Source organism: Panulirus ornatus, chromosome 14 (genome assembly GCF_036320965.1).
Source record: "Panulirus ornatus isolate Po-2019 chromosome 14, ASM3632096v1, whole genome shotgun sequence".
NCBI lineage: Eukaryota > Metazoa > Arthropoda > Malacostraca > Decapoda > Palinuridae > Panulirus > Panulirus ornatus.
Genome location: NC_092237.1, coordinates 45608134 through 45632974, shown reverse-complemented (window position 1 = coordinate 45632974; position 24841 = coordinate 45608134). Strand labels below are relative to the sequence as shown.

Sequence of the window (24841 nt, the reverse complement as noted above, 5' to 3'; positions counted from 1 at the left end):
TGGGTACGTGGCTGAAGTGTGTGTGTGTGTGTGCGGTACTTGTGAGTGTGTTAAGTAGGTGAGTAAGGAGTAGTGGAAAGATGGAGTGTGAAGGATGTGAGTGCGTGAATAAGAGGATGGATGTGGGAAGTGTAGGCGTGCGGGTGCGTGTTTGGTACGTGCTGTCTGTAAGTGTGGGGATGTGTGGGTGAGGGAATGTGTGTGTGTGTGTGTGTGTGTGTGTGAAAGGAGGGGGTGTGTTGTTAGTTATGTGACGTGAACTTCGCGACGTGGAGATATTGGTTAACACCTCAAGTGATGACCCACAGCCTGGAGACCATCGATCACGAACACACACACACACACACACACACACACACACACACACACACACAAGTTTGCCCTTCTCATTATCCCAATTTTCTGTGGCGTAGGAACCAATTTTCTGACACCTGGAGTAAGATTCCCAGTGCAGACTCTTCTCTGTACCATTATGATAGCGAACCTCGCTAGACAGATTCTCCATCAACTTCCAGGTAGAGACTGCTGGCTGTAAGGGGCTGTGTCTTCATGATGTACACTTATGACTGTATGTACTGTCTAGGGGCATAGTGAATGACTGTATAGACTGTCTAGGGGCATAGTGAGTGACTGTATAAACCGTCTCGGGGCATAGTGAATGACTGTATAAACCGTCTAGGGGCATAGTGAATGACCGTATAGACTGTCTAGGGGTATGGTGGTTGACTCTATAGACTGTCTAGGGGCATGGTGGATGACTGTATAGACTGTCTAGGGGCATGGTGGATGACTATAGACTGTTTAGGGGCATGGTGGATGACTGTATAGACTGTCTAGGGGCATGGTGGATGACTCTATAGACTGTCTAGGGGCATGGTGGATGACTGTATAAACCGTCTTGGGGCATGATGGACGACTGTATAAACCGTCTTGGGGCATGATGGATGACTGTATAAACCGTCTTGGGGCATGATGGATGACTGTATAAACCGTCTTGGGGCATGATGGATGACTGTATAAACCATCTTGGGGCATGGTGGATGACTGTATAAACCATCTTGGGGCATGGTGGATGACTGTATAAACCATCTTGGGGCATGATGGATGACTGTATAAACCGTCTTGGGGCATGATGGATGACTGTATAAACCATCTTGGGGCATGGTGGATGACTGTATAAACCATCTTGGGGCATGGTGGATGACTGTATAAACCGTCTTGGGGCATGATGGATGACTGTATAAACCGTCTTGGGGCATGATGGAAGACTGTATAAACCGTCTTGGGGCATGGTGGATGACTGTATAAACCATCTTGGGGCATGGTGGATGACTGTATAAACCATCTTGGGCATGATGGATGACTGTATAAACCGTCTTGGGGTATGATGGATGACTGTATAAGCCGTCTTGGGGCATGATGGATGACTGTATAAACCATCTTGGGGCATGGTGGATGACTGTATAAACCATCTTGGGGCATGGTGGATGACTGTATAAACCGTCTTGGGGCATGATGGATGACTGTATAAACCGTCTTGGGCATGATGGATGACTGTATAAACCGTCTTGGGGCATGGTGGATGACTGTATAACCATCTTAGGGCATGGTGGATGACTGTATAAACCATCTTGGGGCATGATGGATGACTGTATAAACCATCTTGGGCATGATGGATGACTGTATAAACCATCTTGGGGCATGATGGATGACTGTATAAACCATCTTGGGGCATGATGGATGACTGTATAAACCGTCTTGGGGCATGATGAATGACTGTATAAACCATCTTGGGGCATGGTGGATGACTGTATAAACCATCTTGGGGCATGATGGATGACTGTATAAACCATCTTGGGGCATGATGGATGACTGTATAAACCATCTTGGGGCATGATGGATGACTGTATAAACCATCTTGGGGCATGATGGATGACTGTATAAACCATCATGGGGCATGGTGGATGACTGTATAAACCATCTTGGGGCATGATGGATGACTGTATAAACCATCTTGGGCATGATGGATGACTGTATAAACCATCTTGGGGCATGATGGATGACTGTATAAACCATCTTGGGGCATGATGGATGACTGTATAAACCATCTTGGGGCATGATGGATGACTGTATAAACCATCTTGGGCATGATGAATGACTGTATAAACCATCTTAGGGCATGGTGGATGACTGTATAAACCATCTTGGGGCATGGTGGATGACTGTATAAACCATCTTGGGGCATGATGGATGACTGTATAAACCATCTTGGGGCATGATGGATGACTGTATAAACCATCATGGGGCATGATGGATGACTGTATAAACCATCTTGGGGCATGGTGGATGACTGTATAAACCATCATGGGGCATGATGGATGACTGTATAAACCATCTTGGGGCATGATGGATGACTGTATAAACCATCTTGGGGCATGGTGGATGACTGTATAAACCATCATGGGGCATGATGGATGACTGTATAAACCATCATGGGGCATGATGGATGACTGTATAAACCAACTTGGGGCATGGTGGATGACTGTATAAACCATCATGGGGCATGATGGATGACTGTATAAACCATCATGGGGCATGATGGATGACTGTATAAACCATCTTGGGGCATGGTGGATGACTGTATAAACCATCATGGGGCATGATGGATGACTGTATAAACCATCATGGGGCATGATGGATGACTGTATAAACCATCATGGGGCATGATGGATGACTGTATAAACCATCTTGGGGCATGATGGACACTACTGGGCGTTGAGTGTGTGAGGTTGAGGAAGCCCACTGGGGCACACCACTGTCACTAGACGCCACTGTCAGGAGCGACGCCCCGAAGTATGTGGGTTATGGGGACGTCAGACACACACAGCCACCCACCAGGGAACACCAGAGATGCTGCCCCTCTCCATGGCTAGACCGTCGACGCTGGTCAGTCCCTTGGCGGTCTTGTCCCTAGCCAATCCCTGGCAGTTTTGTCCCTGGTCGGTCCCCATCAGCCATGTCTGTGGTCAGTCCCCTGCGGTCTTGTCTCTTGCCAGTCCCCGGCGGTCTTGTCCTCGGTCAGTCCCAGTCAGCCTTGTCTCCGGTCAGTCCCCGGAAGTAAGAAGGAAGGTGGACTGCGTCAGTGTACAAGAGGACGTAAACGGACTCCTGAGTTGGTCTGATGTGCGGCCGGGGAAACTCCACCTGAGTCCCAAGGTGAGGTAATGAAGATGGCTCACACCGGGAGAAAGGATTCGACGTCACTAATAACTAGCAGGACATAAGCCGCAGGAATCTGTGAGAGAGAGAGAGAGAGAGAGAGAGAGAGAGAGAGAGAGAGAGAGAGAGAGAGAGAGAGAGAGAGATCTTATAGGAGTAGACAGATCTGTGCCGGTGTCCCTCGCAAGTTTATTGTGCCCCGCCCATGCTCATCGTGTGAGCGGCAGCGCAAAAGGATTACAGAGGGTCACAAAGGGTCTTACTCAGACCCGAGTGTGTTGATATTACATAAGATGTTACTCTTCGTATCTTAGTACATACATGACATAGTTTCATGTGGTAAGTCTACCGACGAGATGCAAAACGTGGATACAACCTTAGAATTTCAGGTATCTTTTTATTAACAATGAGTAGACATTGTCCATAACCTGTGGCTGTCTCACATAAGGAGAACAGTAAAGGTCAAGTGTCTGCAGGCATGTTAAGTACGTATGTAGATGAGGAAATATTCATCAGGCTGCTCATGATTTACATAAGGCTAACACAAGGATATGCTTCCCAAGTTTGGTCACCGCACCTAAGTAAGCTCAAGGACCGAATAGACCGAATGGTGTATAGAGGAGGGGCAACAAAGATGGCGCCAGAATGAAGAGAACTGAGTTACGTGGGGAGATTAAAGGCGTTAGATTTATCCAGCATGGAAGATAGAAATGTGGATGATGACTTCATGGGAACCTTTTAAGCTTTCAAACCAGAGCTTGATGACGTAGACAGTGAACAGCTCCTCGAAAGATACAAGGGTCAGAACAGCCAGAAGACATAACTTAAGATTAAGCCACAGTCGTGTTATGTGAATATCTTATTATGTACCACAGGAGTAGTGGGTGAATGGAAGAAGCTGAGTGATTGAACTGTGACTGTAAAGAACATAAAGAAGTTTAAATGGTTGTTTGACAAGAGAAAACGTTCAAGAGATGGGGCACTACAAGTGTAGAATTCCCTTCCCTTACAGTACGAATACGTAAGTATAGAATAGTTAGAATAGGTAGTCATAATTGTATATCCGTAGTTCAGTGGTCAGCGTTACAGTCCATTACTTAGATATGGCCAGCCTGGGTCCGAATCCTGGACAGGGCAGCCGGTTCACAGCAAACCCAGCTGTTCATCCTCCATCCTCTCCTTTGGATCTGGTCGATGAATGAGTACCCGGCGAGCTGGGATGTGTATTACGTATATATATATATATATATATATATATATATATATATATATATATATATATATATATATATATATATATATATATATATATATACATATTTTGCTTTGTCGCTGTCTCCCGCGTTTGCGAGGTAGCGCAAGGAAACAGACGAAAGAAATGGCCCAACCCACCCCCATACACATGTATATACATACGTCCACACACGCAAATATACATACCTACACAGCTTTCCAAGGTTTACCCCAGACGCTTCTCATGCCCAGATTCAACCCACTGACAGCACGTCAACCCCGGTATACCACATCGATCCAATTCACTCTATTCCTTGCCCTCCTTTCACCCTCCTGCATGTTCAGGCCCCGATCACACAAAATCTTTTTCACTCCATCTTTCCACCTCCAATTTGGTCTCCCACTTCTCCTCGTTCCCTCCACCTCCGACACATATATCCTCTTGGTCAATCTTTCCTCACTCATTCTCTCCATGTGCCCAAACCATTTCAAAACACCCTCTTCTGCTCTCTCAACCACGCTCTTTTTATTTCCACACATCTCTCTTACCCTTACGTTACTTACTCGATCAAACCACCTCACACCACACATTGTCCTCAAACATCTCATTTCCAGCACATCCATCCTCCTGCGCACAACTCTATCCATAGCCCACGCCTCGCAACCATACAACATTGTTGGAACCACTATTCCTTCAAACATACCCATTTTTGCTTTCCGAGATAATGTTCGACTTCCACACATTCTTCAAGGCTCCCAGAATTTTCGCCCCCTCCCCCACCCTATGATCCACTTCCGCTTCCATGGTTCCATCCGCTGCCAGATCCACTCCCAGATATCTAAAACACTTTACTTCCTCCAGTTTTTCTCCATTCAAACTTACCTCCCAATTGACTTGACCCTCAACCCTACTGTACCTAATAACCTTGCTCTTATTCACATTTACTCTTAACTTTCTTCTTTCACACACACTTTACCAAACTCAGTCACCAGCTTCTGCAGTTTCTCACATGAATCAGCCACCAGCGCTGTATCATCAGCGAACAACAACTGACTCCCTTCCCAAGCTCTCTCATCCACAACAGACTGCATACTTGCCCCTTTTTCCAAAACTCTTGCATTCACGTCCCTAACAACCCCATCCATAAACAAATTAAACAACCATGGAGACATCACACACCCCTGCCGCAAACCTACATTCACTGAGAACCAATCACTTTCCTCTCTTCCTACACGTACACATGCCTTACATCCTCGATAAAAACTTTTCACTGCTTCTAACAACTTGCCTCCCGACACCATATATTCTTAATACCTTCCACAGAGCATCTCTATCAACTCTATCATATGCCTTCTCCAGATCCATAAATGCTACATACAAATCCATTTGCTTTTCTAAGTATTTCTCACATACATTCTTCAAAGCAAACACCTGATCCACACAACCACTTCAAACCACACTGCTCTTCCCCAATCTGATGCTCTGTACATGCCTTCACCCTCTCAATCAATACCCTCCCATATAATTTACCAGGAATACTCAACAAACTTATACCTCTGTAATTTGAGCACTCACTCTTATCCCCTTTGCCTTTGTACAATGGCACTATGCACGCATTCCGCCAATCCTCAGGCATCTCACCATGAGTCATACATACATTAAACAACCTTACCAACCAGTCAACAATACAGTCACCCCCTTTTTTGATAAATTCCACTGCAATACCATCCAAACCTGCTGCCTTGCCGGCTTTCATCTTCCGCAAAGCTTTTACTACCTCTTCTCTGTTTACCAAATCATTTCCCTAACCCTCTCACTTTGCACACCACCTCGACCAAAACACCCTATATCTGCCACTCTATCATCAAACACATTCAACAAACCTTCTAAATACTCACTCCATCTCCTTCTCACATCACCACAACTTGTTATCACCTCCCCATTTGCGCCCTTCACTGAAGTTCCCATTTGCTCCCTTATCTTACGCACTTTATTTACATCCTTCCAGAACATCTTTTTATTCTCCCTAGAATTTAATGCTACTCTCTCACCCCAACTCTCATTTGCCCTCTTTTTCACCTCTTGCACCTTTCTCTTGACCTCCTGTCTTTTTTCTTTTATACATCTCCCACTCAGTTGCATTTCTTTCCCTGCAAAAATCGTCCAAATGCCTCTCTCTTCTCTTTCACTAATACTCTTACTTCTTCATCCCACCACTCACTACCCTTTCTAATCAACCCACCTCCCACTCTTCTCATGCCACAAGCATCTTTTGCGCAATCCATCACTGATTCCCTAAATACATCCCATTCCTCCCCCACTCCCCTTACTTCCATTGTTCTCACCTTTTTCCATTCTGTACTCAGTCTCTCCTGGTACTTCCTCACACAAGTCTCCTTCCCAAGCTCACTTACTCTCACCACCCTCTTCACCTCAACATTCACTCTTCTTTTCTGAAAACCGATGCAAATCTTCACCTTAGCCTCCACAAGATAATGATCAGACATCCCTCCAGTTGCACCTCTCAGCACATTAACATCCAAAAGTCTCTCTTTCGCGCGCCTGTCAATTAACACGTAATCCAATAACGCTCTCTGGCCATCTCTCCTACTTATATACGTATACTTATGTATATCTCGCTTTCTAAACCAGGTATTCCCAATCACCAGTCCTTTTTCAGCACATAAATCTACAAGCTCTTCACCATTTCCATTTACAACACTGAACATCCTATGTATACCAATTATTCCCTCAACTGCCACATTACTCACCTTTGCATTCAAATCATTCATCACTATAACCCGGTCTCGTGCATCAAAACCACTAACACACTCATTCAGCTGCTCCCAAAACACTTGCCTCTCATGATCTTTCTTCTCATGCCCAGGTGCATATGCACCAATAATCACCCATCGTTCTCCATCAACTTTCAGTTTTACCCATATTAATCGAGAATTTACTCTCTTACATTCTATCACATACTCCCACAACTCCTGTTTCAGGAGTACTGCTACTCCTTCCCTTGCTCTTGTCCTCTCACTAACCCCTGACTTTACTCCCAAGACATTCCCAAACCACTCTTCCCCTTTACCCTTGAGCTTCGTTTCACTCAGAGCCAAAACATCCAGGTTCCTTTCCTCAAACATACTACCTACCTCTCCTTTTTTCACATCTTGGTTACATCTACACACATTTAGACACCCCAGTCTGAGCCTTCGAGGAGGATGAGCACTCCCCGCGTGACTCCTTCTTCTGTTTCCCATCGAGACAGACTTCCCCAGAACTTTTTTAAAGGGGAAGTAAATGTTTATAGTTGTGTTACTGGAGTGATAGTTTTCATACATGGTGTTTTGACAAGAAAATAGTGAAATTGGAAAAAATGTAGCTTAGACATTGAAGCTTATTCATACAGTGGTTAAATTGATGAGAACTACTATTGACGTTTGTGTAAATAAATTATACATTTCCCTTTTCCATAGCCAGAGGTTGAACCATTATGTGACATTCATTTTTTCATTTCATTTCAAGCTAGAAGTTTCAGTTTTCTAAATTATTTCTTACATTTTTCATATTTTTTTTTTTTTTTTGCTTTGTCGCTGTCTCCCGCGTTTGCGAGGTAGCGCAAGGAAACAGACGAAAGAAATGGCCCAACCCACCCCCATACACATGTATATACATACGTCCACACACGCAAATATATATACCTACACAGCTTTCCAAGGTTTACCCCAGACGCTTCACATGCCCTGATTCAATCCACTGACAGCACGTCAACCCCGGTATACCACATCGATCCAATTCACTCTATTCCTTGCCCTCCTTTCACCCCCCTGCATGTTCAGGCCCCGATCACACAAAATCTTTTTCACTCCATCTTTCCACCTCCAATTTGGTCTCCCACTTCTCCTCGTTTCCTCCACCTCCGACACATATATCCTCTTGGTCAATCTTTCCTCACTCATTCTCTCCATGTGCCCAAACCATTTCAAAACACCCTCTTCTGCTCTCTCAACCACGCTCTTTTTATTTCCACATGTGTGTGTGTGTATGTGTGCGTATGTATGTGTATGTATATATATATGTATATATATATATATATATATATCATCCCTGGGGATAGGGGTGAAAGAATACTTCCCACGCATTCCTTGCGTGTCGTAGAAGGCGACTAGAGGGGACGGGAGCGGGGGGCCAGAAATCCTCCCCTCCTTGTATTTTTTTTTTAACTTTCTATATATATATATATATATATATATATATATATATATATATATATATATATATATATATATATATACACACAAGGTTAAGATACGGGGCAACACACGTGTAAGGCTTTGCCTATGACACAGACATAGTGATCACAAGTAGTACCTACACACGTGATATTCAGGAAGGTCTGTGATCAACGGTGGATGTATACTTTACCCTAAGCCAGGTCTCGTCTCCTGGCACGACCTGCCATGACAAATCCAGCGCAGTGTGTCGTGTACGGTGGCAGCTTGACGTCGGCGAGGTTAGGGAAGCCCTCCAGCTGCGCACACCAAAGGATAGAAGGATAGCAGAACACACGAGGACGACGTCTGATGTCGTCATGGCTCACTGATGTGTTAGACCTCATTCGTCACTCTGACCCCCCTCACATGCCACGCTTTTCCCTAGCCGTCATTGTGACCCCAGGTGTCCCCGACCCCAGACGCAACTGTGACCCCCATCTTCTAACCTGGCGTCAGCCGCTACCGTGACCCCTCAGCTGCCACAGTGACCCCACTTCTGCCCTGGTGGTGGCTGCCACAGTGACCCCACCCTCCAACCTGACCCAACTTGCCACATCTCTTCAGTTCAGAAACGCAATTATTTTTCCTCGATTTTTGGACGTGTAGAGAAAACTAGGCAAAAGGGGAGCGCCAGAGAGGGACTTGACCCAGGAGCCAGGAAGGACCAGCGACTGCACACACACACACACACACACACACACACACACACACACACACACACACACACACACACACAAGTTAATATAGCCCCAAGTGAATGAGTCTTTAAGAAAAACGAGACACAAGCACCGCAGTGGTCCTTGTGGCGTAGCGGTAGGAAACACTCAGGTAAAACTGTCAGTGTGGGAGGTGAGCGAGGCCAGAGGAAGGTGTACCTGGCTGGTGTGGGAGATGAGCGAGGCCAGAGGAAGGTGTACCTGGCTGGTGTGGGAGATGAGCGAGGCCAGAGGAAGGTGTACCTGGCTGGTGTGGGAGATGAGCGAGGTCAGGGGAAGGTGTACTTGGCTGGTGTGGAAGTGAGCGAGGCCAGAGGAAGGTGTACTTGGCTAGTGTGGAAGTGAGCGAGGCCAGAGGAAGGTGTACCTGGCTAGTGTGGGAGATGAGCGAGGCCAGATGAAGGTGTACCTGGTGTGTTAGGTGTGATGGGCGAGGCCAGAGGAAGGTGTACCTGGCTGGTGTGGGAGCCTCAGTCGTTCGCCCACAAAAGTTGCTCTCATTAGCGAACACGTCCGCCCGTTTAGCCTCTGATGTAGTCGCTCACCTCGCCAGATCGGCCTCCTGCTCCTTCAGCACGTTTTCCTACGTTACGTAGTTGTCAGAGGTGAGGTTCTGTAAGAATCTCAGATTATTCATCATGATTAGCATGAGTATAGGTGATCAATCTGGGTACTGAGTATACTTTAATCACTCGACCTTCATGTATTACCGTCCGGTGTTGTGTGGCGGATCCTGGGTCATCCCACAACACACTGGCCACACTTCCATATTATTCGGACACGCTTCACACTGGAGACATCTTTTTCTTTTGTCTAGTTTGAGACATTAAGACTATATATGTATTAGACATCTGTAATGTTATGTGTTACGGTTTATGGTATGTTTTATCACCATCTAATCCCGCAGAGTACTGTGGAAAAGTATTCAGTTATATTCTACACATATGTCCTGTAAATACAGCAGTCGACTGCTTAAATTCTTGAGCATTTCCGTGCCGGAGAGAGGGACGAGATATACCACGTACATCCGATATGGCTGAATCTGCAGTCGGGTCGAGAAGCCTCAACTGTTGGCCACAACTTGGGCCGCAAGATGTCTGGCCCACGGAGCCTGCCAGGATGCCCGAAGGTGACCAAGTATAAGTTCAAGAAGATTCGTTTGAATATCAGTCGCGAGTTATTGTCTTGCCGCTAAGGCAGCGAGCTTAACACGAGAGGATGTGAGAACTGGTCGTTGGACGAGGAAGATATATATATATATATATATATATATATATATATATATATATATATATATATATATATATATAGTGAAACTGGAGAAAAATGTAGCTTAGACATTGAAGCTTATTGATACAGTGGTTAAATTGATGAGAACTGCTATTGACGTTTGTGTAAATAAATTATACATTTCCTTTTTCCATAGCCAGAGGTTGAACCATTATGTGACATTCATTTTTTTCATTCATTTCAAGCTAGAAGTTTCAGTTTTCTAAATTGTTTCTTACATTTTTCATATGTATATATAGGTATGTGTGTGTGTGTGTATATGTGCGTATGTATGTGTATGTGTGTGTATGTGTATATGTATATATATATGTATATTATCCCTGGGGATAGGGGTGAAAGAATACTTCCCACGTATTCCTCGCGTGTCGTAGAAAGCGACTAGAGGGGACGGGAGCGGGGGGCCAGAAATCCTCCCCTCCTTGTATAAACTTTCTAAAATGGGAAACAGAAGAAGGAGTCACGCGGGGAGTGCTCATCCTCCTCGAAGGCTCAGAGTGGGGTGCCTAAATGTGTGTGGATGTAACCAAGATGTGAAAAAAGGAGAGATAGGTAGTATGTTTGAGGAAAGGAACCTGGATGTTTTGGCTCTGAGTGAAACGAAGCTCAAGGGTAAAGGGGAAGAGTGGTTTGGGAATGTCTTGGGAGTAAAGTCAGGGGTTAGTGAGAGGACAAGAGCAAGGGAAGGAGTAGCAATACTCCTGAAACAGGAGTTGTGGGAGTATGTGATAGAATGTAAGAAAGTAAATTCTCGATTAATATGGGTAAAACTGAAAGTTGATGGAGAGAGGTGGGTGATTACTGGTGCATATGCACCTGGGCATGAGAAGAAAGATCATGAGAGGCAAGTGTTTTGGGAGCAGCTGAATGAGTGTGTTAGTGGTTTTGATGCACGAGACCGGGTTATAGTGATGGGTGATTTGAATGCAAAGGTGAGTAATGTGGCAGTTGAGGGAATAATTGGTATACATGGGGTGTTCAGTGTTGTAAATGGAAATGGTGAAGAGCTTGTAGATTTATGTGCTGAAAAAGGACTGATGATTGGGAATACCTGGTTTAAAAAGCGAGATATACATAAGTATACTTATGTAAGTAGGAGAGATGGCCAGAGAGCGTTATTGGATTACGTGTTAATTGACAGGCGTGCGAAAGAGAGACTTTTGGATGTTAATGTGCTGAGAGGTGCAACTGGAGGGATGTCTGATCATTATCTTGTGGAGGCTAAGGTGAAGATTTGTATGGGTTTTCAGAAAAGAAGAGTGAATGTTGGGGTGAATAGGGTGGTGAGAGTAAGTGAGCTTGGGAAGGAGACCTGTGTGAGGAAGTACCAGGAGAGACTGAGTACAGAATGGAAAAAGGTGAGAACAATGAAAGTAAGGGGAGTGGGGGAGGAATGGGATGTATTTAGGGAATCAGTGATGGATTGCGCAAAAGATGCTTGTGGCATGAGAAGAGTGGGAGGTGGGTTGATTAGAAAGGGTAGTGAGTGGTGGGATGAAGAAGTAAGAGTATTAGTGAAAGAGAAGAGAGAGGCATTTGGACGATTTTTGCAGGGAAAAATGCAATTGAGTGGGAGATGTATAAAAGAAAGAGACAGGAGGTCAAGAGAAAGGTGCAAGAGGTGAAAAAAGGGCAAATGAGAGTTGGGGTGAGAGAGTATCATTAAATTTTAGGGAGAATAAAAAGATGTTCTGGAAGGAGGTAAATAAAGTGCGTAAGACAAGGGAGCAGATGGGAACTTCAGTGAAGGGCGCAAATGGGGAGGTGATAACAAGTAGTGGTGATGTGAGAAGGAGATGGAGTGAGTATTTAGAAGGTTTGTTGAATGTGTTTGATGATAGAGTGGCAGATATAGGGTGTTTTGGTCGAGGTGGTGTGCAAAGTGAGAGGGTTAGGGAAATGATTTGGTAAACAGAGAAGAGGTAGTGAAAGCTTTGCGGAAGATGAAAGCCGGCAAGGCAGCAGGTTTGGATGGTATTGCAATGGAATTTATTAAAAAAGGGGGTGACTGTATTGTTGACTGGTTGGTAAGGTTACTTAATGTATGTATGACTCATGGTGAGGTGCCTGAGGATTGGCGGAATGCGTGCATAGTGCCATTGTACAAAGGCAAAGGGGATAAGAGTGAGTGCTCAAATTACAGAGGTATAAGTTTGTTGAGTATTCCTGGTAAATTATATGGGAGGGTATTGATTGAGAGGGTGAAGGCATGTACAGAGCATCAGATTGGGGAAGAGCAGTGTGGTTTCAGAAGTGGTAGAGGATGTGTGGATCAGGTGTTTGCTTTGAAGAATGTATGTGAGAAATACTTAGAAAAGCAAATGGATTTGTATGTAGCATTTATGGATCTGGAGAAGGCATATGATAGAGTTGATAGAGATGCTCTGTGGAAGGTATTGAGAATATATGGTGTGGGAGGAAAGTTGTTAGAAGCAGTGAAAAGTTTTTATCGAGGATGTAAGGCATGTGTACGTGTAGGAAGAGAGGAAAGTGATTGGTTCTCAGTGAATGTAGGTTTGCGGCAGGGGTGTGTGATGTCTCCATGGTTGTTTAATTTGTTTATGGATGGGGTTGTTAGGGAGGTAAATGCAAGAGTTTTGGAAAGAGGGGCAAGTATGAAGTCTGTTGTGGATGAGAGAGCTTGGGAAGTGAGTCAGTTGTTGTTCGCTGATGATACAGCGCTGGTGGCTGATTCATGTGAGAAACTGCAGAAGCTGGTGACTGAGTTTGGTAAAGTGTGTGGAAGAAGAAAGTTAAGAGTAAATGTGAATAAGAGCAAGGTTATTAGGTACAGTAGGGTTGAGGGTCAAGTCAATTGAGAGGTGAGTTTGAATGGAGAAAAACTGGAGGAAGTGAAGTGTTTTAGATATCTGGGAGTGGATCTGGCAGCGGATGGAACCATGGAAGCGGAAGTGGATCATAGGGTGGGGGAGGGGGCGAAAATTCTGGGGGCCTTGAAGAATGTGTGGAAGTCGAGAACATTATCTCGGAAAGCAAAAATGGGTATGTTTGAAGGAATAGTGGTTCCAACAATGTTGTATGGTTGCGAGGCGTGGGCTATGGATAGAGTTGTGCGCAGGAGGATGGATGTGCTGGAAATGAGATGTTTGAGGACAATGTGTGGTGTGAGGTGGTTTGATCGAGTGAGTAACGTAAGGGTAAGAGAGATGTGTGGAAATAAAAAGAGCGTGGTTGAGAGAGCAGAAGAGGGTGTTTTGAAGTGGTTTGGGCACATGGAGTTAATGAGTGAGGAAAGATTGACCAAGAGGATATATGTGTCGGAGGTGGAGGGAACGAGGAGAAGAGGGAGACCAAATTGGAGGTGGAAAGATGGAGTGAAAAAGATTTTGTGTGATCGGGGCCTGAACATGCAGGAGGGTGAAAGGAGGGCAAGGAATAGAGTGAATTGGAGCGATGTGGTATACCGGGGTTGACGTGCTGTCAGTGGATTGAATCAAGGCATGTGAAGCGTCTGGGGTAAACCATGGAAAGCTGTGTAGGTATGTATATTTGCGTGTGTGGACGTATGTATATACATGTGTATGGGGGGGGGGGGTTGGGCCATTTCTTTCGTCTGTTTCCTTGCGCTACCTCGCAAACGCGGGAGACAGCGACAAAGTGTAATAAAAAAAGATAAAAAAAAATAATATATATAAGAGTAATGGGCCACCTTTAGAAAAGCTTTTAAAGGGTTTAAAACGAAGAAAGTTATCGTGTTTGATTATGTGAGTTGTTCATAAATACAGACATTTAACAGATTCGTCGTCTGCATAGACCACCCTCACGAAGACCTCAGCCCAAAGGTCATATAAAGGGCGGATGCTGTGACTTGCTTTCTACAGATGTACAATTACACACGTCCATGGTGTAGTGGTTAGCGTTACTGACCATGCGTCAGTACTCGGGTTCGAATCCTGGCCGCGGCATTCGGCTTGCACTCGAACTAGGTGTTTATCCTTCCTTTGGGGCTGGTCGCGAAATTGGTACCTGGCAGAGGCTGGTGTGGTGGTGGTGGTGGTGTGTGTGTGTGTGTGTGTGTGTGTGTGTGTGTACGTACATAGGAGTAAAGACATGGTGCATATCTTAAGACGGGGCAACCCTGAGTGTGAAACTCCCTCCCTCCCCCGTAACACACAAATAGTAATCACACTGTTCTGGATTTGTCACACTTTATGCAGTTTGTTACACTTGACCCCCGCCTCGGCCACGCACCGACCGGCGGAGGAGTCTTGTCTGGACGGCGAGGACGAGATTACTGCTGGAATGTTGGAGCGACGGTGCGGCTGCAGAGGTCGTCCTTTAGGTCGTCCAACGGAAGCTCTTCCCCGAGGAGGAGGGGGTCCAGCCGGGTGTGCTAGGCTGCAGGTCGTGTGGCTTAAGTGCCTGGGAATGAAAGCGTCTCCACAAGGAGGGAGTATATATTGCTGCAGCTCCGTCCATAACCTGTTGGTACCAGACACACGCGACACGTGTTGAGAGTCGTCCGCTCCCTTCTGTATTCGTCCTTTGCATTGGTCTGTTTTTATTGAGAGGGAAAAAGAAAGTGATAGAAACCTGTGGAAGGCTTATGGATGCGTCTTGTTCGTCTACACCTAGTTCCTGTGGAGAGGAGTGGGAGTTCTACGTGTGGACTAGTGGACCGATCCATCTTAACTAGTGACGTGACTGAGAATCATTAGTTTGTGTGACCAGCGACCTGGTTATTCTGGTACCTAGAGTACCATCTCACTAGTGTCTGATGCTGGCAGAACCAGGCGGACCTCCATGTCGTGTGGAACCCAACTTCCTGCCAAAGCTGATCCCTCAAGCGATTGTCAGGATAGTGGTGGCTCGATGACAACTTCGTCGGCCTTCCGTATAGTTTAGGACGCCATGGGATTATCAGTGGCCTTGTGTGTCCCCCTAGTAGCAACATTGGTTCAGGGTCATTTCATGTCTGGTTGGTCAGCATTACTCGCTGTTTGGTCGGATATTTATCGAAAAAAAGTATGTAACAAGAGGCCGGCAGTACAACTTTGATAATGAAAACTGCGAAGTGATTCTGGTCAGGTGTTAGTAATTCAAGTGTTGCCTGGTATTTCAGTCGTCTCCTTGAACCATCACTTGACATGTGGCAGCGTCGTGTGTCGGAGAAGGTTATCATGCTGGTCAGCTGTGAACTGCTGCCGACCTCATGACATTCTAAGCAGCCTAATCACTTTTTTATATAAGATAAGGCTTATTTTTTGTTGTCGTTAAATGTCTACATGTTCTTTACCGTCATAAGGTGAGGGAGTCGTCTGGCAGGCGGGTTGAGGAGGCACCAGGGTTAGTATCAGAAAGGTGTGACACCGACCTGACCCACTACAGCCCCCAGTCCTCTAGCAGTGTAGAGGATGAATGTCGTTAGTCATATCCCTCCTCTGTCGCCCTTCTTGGAAACTGTGGGTTACACAGCCGCTTATCCTTTGAGCACGACGGCACGACCCTTGAGTACGTCTGTGCGACTTTTGAACTCAGTAGTATGACCCTTTGGTAATAGTGGCGTGACCTGTGACCTGACACATAGGGATCAGGACAAAGGGCATGCCATTATACCCTGAGGTCGTACCGTCGTGTTCAAGTGTCGTACCGTCATGCTCAAAGAGCTATCGGGTGGTTCAATAGCGAGTGCGGGAGCATCTGTGTAACATAGTAGGGCGTGCAGCCCTGCTGTGAGTGCATCTGTGCAGTTCAGTAGGGGATGCAACCCTTCCTGTGGGAGCATCTGTGTGCAGCCCTCCTGTGAGAGCATCGGTGTGGTTTAGTAGCACGTGCAGCCCCTCTTGTGTGGCGTCTGTGCCAGTGTCAGAGTTGGTGGACCGCCACTGACGAACCCATCAGTTCGCGGAGGGCATCCCAGGCCCCGTGAACCCTTGTGGGTCTCTCCATACCACTAGAATATTTTCGACCTAACTTTTGAACCTGGCCGCTGAAGGTCAGGCGTCTCAGTACCCAGGGTTGGATGGCATGTTTCAATTTGTCCACGGTACTGTCTCGCAGTCTTTCAAAAGTAATCACTACGAAATTGATCGCTCTTGTAGCGATCAAGCGATTTTCTACATCGTGTATACAATCATACCTTACCATACTCTTCCGAATATTTAATCCAGTGTAGCGCGTCAGTTGACTGACGCTTCAACCGCGATGTGGCAGAACTTGAAGGCAGCGTTCATGGTGGTGTGGGTTCGAGGCCGGTGGCGGTACGCAGTCATCCAGAGCGCTGGTGCTCAGTAACATCTGACGAGGACAGTGGAGCCATAGTGCCACTGAGGAGCGATGCACGGCCTGACAAGAGAACTATGCATGGCGCCACAAGGGCGCGGTGCACGGGGCCACAAGGGCGCGATGGACGAGGCCACAAGGGCGCGATGTCACGGGGCCACAAGGGCGCAATGCACGGGGCCATAATGGCGCGGTGCACGGGGCCACAAGAGCGTGATGTACAGGGCCACAAGGGCGTGGTGCACGGGGCCACAAGGACGCAATGCACGGGGCCACAAGGGCGCGATGCACAGGGCCACAAGGGCGCAATGTGTGTGGCCAAAAGGGCGTGATGCACGGTGCCACAATGGTGCGATGCACAGTGCCACAAGGGCGCGATGACGTTGCCACAAGGAAGAGATGCAGGAAACTCCATAGCTACGAAGAACGGGACTAATGAGCCACGTGTTGTCAAGCGTCATGTGTGAGATGGAGAGATTGTATGTTTGGGAACTGAATGCCAGCAGCCCACAGGTGGGTGAGTCAGAAAGAGCAGACAGCTATCCGGGCCAAAGGAGTGACGCTTGACAACCACTGAAGTGCTGACTCACTCCACAGCCGTCACTAACCCTCCCGCAGCTAGGCGAGTAGTGAGTGGGTGAGAGAGCAAGAGAGAGAGAGAGAGAGAGAGAGAGAGAGAGAGAGAGAGAGAGAGAGAGAGAGAGAGAGAGAGAGAGAGAGATCGTGTACGACTGTATTCTCTCATGTAGATGCGCACGTCGAGGTACCTTCAGCATTAGTATGCGGACTGGGAGTCTCATCCATGACATTTCTGGCATAGTTTCTCAACTTAACGGAGGATGTTTACGAACTTTTACTGCTGACGTTGGCTGCCAGGAAGGGGTACTCCAGGGAAGGTGTTCAGGCCATAGAAAATCAATCGTATCCTCATCATCTCTGACACAAGTTTGTCACAACATTGCATGTATCCAGCCCACAAGTGTGACATATGCCCTCCTTCGAGTAAAGACCCCACAGGAGCTCTGACGGGGTTCAAGTCTACGTCCATAGACGTAGAGGAGACGCCAGTGCATCGGTGTTCCACTTGGCTGTGCAGACGTTTCTAAGGAAGGATGACGGAGATGATATATTTCTCTCTATAACAGTCAGGTTAATCATTGGTTGGGGTGTGTAGTCATGGATTCAGGTGTCTATCTTTCATTCAAGTAATGAAATGTTCCCTCACGGTTAATCTTACATTCAAACTGTCTTATCAAGTTTCTTATTCAAAGGGACTTAAAGTTCAGTAGTCATGTTGAACTTCGCTTAAGTTTCAGGTCTTCTGTTCGTATTTTCTTGTTCGCTTCACATTATCGTCACCCAGTTATAACCCGAAGGTAAAGGTACCGTCTATATGTTAGTTGGTTATAGGGACTTCATGCCACTCAGCTACCGGGGCCATTCAGACTGTCCTCCTCAACCTTCTACATCCACTAACCGCAAGAAAGCCTCACCATCCTCACCTTCAGGAGTTGAGGATGATTGTAAGACCACATGCGTGTGCTCTCGCTGTGCATGTGGCCCTCTTCGCGCGTGTGTACACCACACGTGCTATTGAATTATCTTGGATACTTGGAGGAGCATTCCTGCTCCGTGGTACCTCTCTTACCTCAACCAGTCACATGAGCCAGAGTGCCGGCACACCTCTGCAGGCTCCGGGCAAACGTCAACATGATACTTGTGTGTGTGTGTGTGTGTGTGTGTGTGTGTGTGTGTGTGTGTAGATCATTTTAAAGAACATATAGTAAAAACCTTCCCCTGATCATGAAGGTAATTACGGGTACTTATCGCAGAGACGCTTCAGGTGAGACTGCCGCTGATGCCTTCAAGATGAGGACTCTGGCTGGACTGGAAGATAGGGACAATGTGATCCTCGAGCCCCTTGGCTGACGACGTGGATTTCACTGTGAAATGAACCTATCCCGAAATCCGGGACACCCGGAAGGAGCCCGGGACACGGCAGTGAAAGTCTGGGGCATCTGAGAGGGTCCCGGGACACGCAGTGAAAAATCCGGGATATCTGAGACCGGGACATGCAATTAAAGTCTGGGACATTTGATGGGTACTTAGGACACGCACTGAAAGCCCAGGACAGTCGAGAAGGACCTGGGACATAAAGTCAAAGACGTCCGGGAGAGGCCCGGAACACGAGGAGAAAGTCAGGGACATCCGGGAGATGCCTCGGACACGCAGTAAAAGACTGGGACATTTTCGGAAGGGAGTTGAGAGGCGCACTAAATGTCCGGGACATTCTGCAGGGGCCCAGGGACACCCTCTTAAAGTCTAGGATACCCAGGAGAGGTAAAGGGGCATGCAGTGAAGGTCCGAGACATCCTGGAGGGGCCCGGGACATAGTGAAAATCCGGGATACATTTTGAAGTGGGGGAAAAAAAATATTCCGGGAGGAGCCTACCTATAATCCGGGAGTTTCTCTACCTGTAATCCGGCACTGCCTTTGAGATCCGGAATGGTTGGCTCATTAGGCTTTAAACTCTTGATTGTTTACTTCGATCATCCAGACCCTTGCTGGCAGGGCTGGTTGGTGGGTCTGCAGGTGTTGGTAGGACTGCGGGTGTTGGTTGGCAGGTATCGATGGGTCTGCGAGTGTTGGTAGGTCTGCGGGTGTTGGTTGGCAGGTGTTGGTGGGTTTGCAGGTGTTGGTGGGTCTGCGTGTGTTGGTGGGTCTGCGAGTGTTGGTAGGTCTGCGGGTGTTGGTTGGCAGGTGTTGGTGGGTTTGCAGGTGTTGGTGGGTCTGCGTGTGTTGGTGGGTCTGCGAGTGTTGGTTGGCAGGTGTTGATAGGTCTGCAAGTGTAGGTAGGTCTGCGGGTGTTGGTTGGCAGGTATTGGTAGGTCTACGGGTGTTGGTTGGTTGGGTCGCGGGTAATGATGGGTGGGTGTGGTGATGGCGGGGTCCGGCGCGCGGGCCGGGCCGGTCAGGCTGTCAAGTCAGCGGACTGGCTCACCCCTGGCGGCGGCGCGGCAGGATGCCATCCCGCTCAGTGTGGGTGCTGGAGGCCCTCTGCCTGACCCTGCTGCTGAGGAAGTGCCACTCACAGTTGCTGCACCCGCCAGCCCTACACACACACACACACACACACACACACACACACACACACACACAAGCACGCACATACGTACATCAGAAGTATTTATAAAGTCAATTTTTATAACTTAACGCCTCAAGGTTGAGAGAGAAACTCGCTGGGAAGATTTAATACTGTAAGATTCGAGCTTCGCTGGGTCTCTGAAGTTAGAAACCACACTCAACTGTGTACCAAACACGATTACAGGAGTCTGATGACTTTAGCGTCAGGAGGTGAAAGTAGATCCCGGAAGCCTCTAGCCTGATGGAGACCAAATTCACCAACACAGTAGTATAACCGAGAGAAGCAACACACTGATGTGCTGGTGGGACCACGAGGAACCTTGAACTTGATCCAGAGACATGTAATGCATCACCTCCTTAAGACCCGTGACTTGGTACGAGAGAAATACGAGATATAAGGGCGAGTACCTGCTTGGCCTTGTATCTAAAGTGGCCTCTCCCTCCATATCCCCCTGCTGACGCTGCATACAGACCAGACGCAGATCAGTACAGGCTGAAGGCCTGGGTGCTGGGTGCAGCCGAGGGGTGTGTGTGTGTGAGGAGCGAGCACGGCCCAGGCCACAGGTGTACCCAGCACGGCAGCTGTGGCAACCATATGTAGGGGGCACCACCTGGACTCAGGACAAGACTACGTGTAATCGTACGTTGGTTTGTCTTTATGGATTACATTTTCCGTCACAAAAACTCCAGTAAATGTGTATGTGTGAGAGGCATCCCTAGACGACCTTGACGATCACAGTGACGGGATACAGGCTACATAGTGGAGCTCTGCTGGCCCGGGTCGCCCTCGCTGGCCGGACCTCTGCTCTCACGGCCTAGCTGGAAGGTCGAAGCTGGTGACACTGGCGGCTCCTCCTACCCTTCTCCGCCTCTCACTGATGACGTCATGCACCGGTCTACGCCGCTGCCCCTCAAGTCATGCTGCGTATACAGTCGACTATCACCATGCAGTAACCTTCACACTGCTCCATTTCCCGTACATCCGTTGTGTTGAAGTGATCAACAAATCCTCTGTCTGTGAGCGCTTGCGTAGGGTGTTTTGTTCAGTTGGAAAAAAAAGAAAATGGCGTAAATAGCGAGCGTCTTGCAATGCACAAGATTTTTAGTAGTTTTTGACCGTGAAATGAGGAGCAGGGATCACCTGGAGTTGAGCGAATGGTGGTTGCCTTGACTGAGGCAAACTTCAGCCAGCGGGTGAGCGATCCGACACTACCGCCCACGAGGAGGGGTCAGGTTCATCACTTGCTTCCACAAGTTCCGTGTCCGGTGTTGGGTGATGATGACTCGGGCGGGGACGCCTCCACCACTCGCTTTCCCCACCATCATACGATCACCAACACTTCCCTCCTCACCCGTGTCTTGGCCTTTACCCTCCTTAACATGGGGCTATAATGGATTGTTGTTGCATCCGTCTCACCTTCGTAATAATCTCATTAACATGGGCGCGGCGAGTCATACTGGACCCAGAAGTGACATAACTGGTTTGTGGTGCGGGCCTGCAGCAACCCGTCCCAACGCTTCACCTTGCACCCGACCCACACCCAAGGTTGCAGCGCTCAGGGAAGCATTTCACCGGAGGGTCGCGCCCGTCTTGATGCTACCGTGGCACCGGTTGATACACAGGACCGTCCACTCACCAGCCAGACCGGGATATTACTGTGACTGTGGGCTGTCTCTAGTCTTGGGGCAGACACTTGACTATTGACGACCGCGAGGAAATGAAGACCTTACGAAGAACCTAAGGTGTATGTAGTATGTACTGAGTACATGGGGCCCAACTCACTTCTGTAACATAACTCGTATAACACGCTACTTTCCACGTATATGGTGTCTCAGGCAAGTTTGTTGTGCGCCTCATGCTCATCCTGTGGGCGGTAGCGCCAAAGAATTACAAGGGGTGATGACCCAACTTGTACTGAACAGATCGGGGCCCCTCAGCCCTACCTCTGTAACTTGCACTAGACTTATTTATATTCATATTACGCAAGTTTGTCCACTGCCTGTAATGCCTTGTCCACGTGGTGGCAGACGGGCCAGTGATTAGGTTGATGAGACCCACGACACAAGCTTCCCGGCCCAAGATGCGTCTTGGTGTTACCTGTTTTATTACGAGAAAAACTTGACGATGGCAAACCCTAAGACACCCTTGGTGACCAGATGTACTGTGGCATTTGAGACGTGTGTGGTCAGTATGGTTGGCAGGGACCACACCATCATTGATATGGTTAGCAGGGTCTACTCCATCACACACACACACACACACACACACACACTCTCTCTCTCTCTCTCTCTCTCTCTCTCTCTCTCTCTCTCTCTCTCTCTATATATATATATATATATATATATATATATATATATATATATATATATATATATATATATGTATATATGGGGTAGGGGAGAAAGAATTCTTCTACCTCTGTTTTTCCTGTGTGTCGTAGAAGGCGACTAAATGGAGCGGGAACGGGGGGCTGGAATTCTCCCTACTATAACATTTCAAAAGACGGAACAGGAGCCAAGCAAGGAGTGCTCACCCCTCGAAGGCACAGATGGTGTGTCTAAATGTGTGTATATATAACCAAGATGAGAAGAGAAGAGAGATAGGTAGTGTGTCTGAAGAAAGAAATCTGGATGGTCTGGCTCTGAGTGAAACAAAGCTCAAGGGTAAGGGAAAATAATGGTATGGAAATGTCTAAGGAGTTTCTAAAGTCAGGGGTCGGTGAGAGAACAAGAGCTAAGGAAGGAGTGGCACTACTCCTAAAGCTGGAGTCGTGGGTGTGGAGTGAAAGAGAATATTTTAAGTTCTAGAATTACGTAGAAATGAAAGTGAATGGCGAGAGATAGGCGATTAATAGAGATTGAGTGTAGAATAGCAAAAGGTGAGAGTAAATGAATTAAGGTGAGGAATGGGAGGTGTTGAGGGAAGCAGTGATGGCATGTGCAATAGATGCACGTTGCATGAGAAAGGTGGAAGGTGAGCAGATTAGAAAGGTTTTGGTGTGAGGCGGCTTGATCGAGTATGTATGAGAGGCTAAGAGCGAAGTGTGGTAATAAAAAGAGTGTAGTGGAGAGAGCTGTAAAGGGTGTGCTGAAATGGCTTGAACATATGGAGAGAATGAGTGAGGAAAGGTTGTCAAAGAAGATATATATATCAGAGGTGGAGGAAACAAGAAGTGGGAGACCAAACTGGAGTTGGAAGGATGGAGTGAAAAAGATTTTGAGCGATTGGTGCCAGAACATGCAGGAGGCTGAAACGCATATACACGGAATAGAGTGAATTGGAACGATGTTATACTGGGGTCGACGTGCTGTTACTGGACTGAACCAGGTCATGCGAACCGTCCGAGGGAAACCATGGAAGAGTCTGCGTGGCCTGGTTGTCGGTAGGGACATGTGGCTTCGGTGTCAGCTAGAGAATGGGTGTGAGCTCCCTCGCTAACGCGGGAAATGGCGATCAAGTATCAATATGTATATATATATATATATATATATATATATATATATATATATATATATATATATATATATATATATATATATATATATCATTATCTGAAAAGTTTTGGTGAAACAAAAGTTTTGTTAGATATTTTCTAGTTTCATAATGATGGTCGGCTTTCTTTCTGGAATTGTGGACCCGTAGTGAGGCGGGTTTGACAGGTTATGGCTACACGTATCTATCACATTTTACTGACGAAAGTGATAATGACAGGCCTCACATCTTCATGATGAACATGACGGGCTAATGATGACAGATATTGACCCCCGAGTCATGTTACATGATCATCTACGATTGAATCAATCAACGGCCAGAGAGAGAGAGAGAGAGAGAGAGAGAGAGAGAGAGAGAGAGAGAGAGAGAGAGAGAGAGAGAGAGAGAGAGAGAAGCTGTCCAGTCTTGTATTTTACTAGGTTGTCGCTCATCTCTCTCTCTCTCTCTTGTTGAAAGCAGGTAGTGTGAGGAAGAAGCTTGATAAATTTTCATCGTGTCTCTAACATGCTGATATCTTAGATGGTTGTAAAATGATGTATTTTTATAATACACTTCGGTTTATCATACATACAGTATACATATATATATATATATATATATATATATATATATATATATATATATATATATATATATATATATATATATATATATATGAGTGTGATTGAGGGAGCAGAAGGGAGTGTGTTGAAGTGGTTTGGACATATGGAGAGAATGAGTGAGGAAAGGTTTACAAAGATGTTATGTGTGTCAGAGGTGGAGAGAACAAGGAGAAGCGGGAGACCAAATTGGAGATGGAAGGATGGAATGAAAAAGATTTTGAGCGATCGCGGCATGAACATGCAGGAGGGTGAAGGGCGTGCACGGAATAGATTGAATTGGAACGATTCGGTATACTGGGGTCGACGTGCCGTCAGTGGACTGATCCAGGGCATATGGAAAGTCCTTGGTAAACCATGGAAAGCTCTGTGGGGCCTGGATGTGGATAGGGAAAATGATTGTTAGCAGATGTGGCCTTTATTTGTTTTCTAGCGCTACCTCGCTGACGCAGGGAGCAGCAGTCGCGCGAAGGGGAAGAGAAGAGAATGCATATGTTATCTTTTTTTTCTTTCCTTCACGCATTTGTGCTGTTTTCAGGATTTTCTTTCTTATTGTTGTGTGACAGAAGTTGATAAGACACGATTTAACTTTTGACGATACGCCTGTAGTAAAGAATTCCATTTTCCG

General features: G+C 46.8%; 1 long non-coding RNA gene across 3 annotated transcripts in view; it reads left to right on the top strand.

Annotated features, from left to right (window-relative positions):
• LOC139753368 (uncharacterized) overlaps window positions 1–24841 on the top strand; it is a 363994-nt gene that overhangs the window by 133979 nt on the left and 205174 nt on the right. The gene's annotated exons all lie outside the window — the stretch shown is intronic.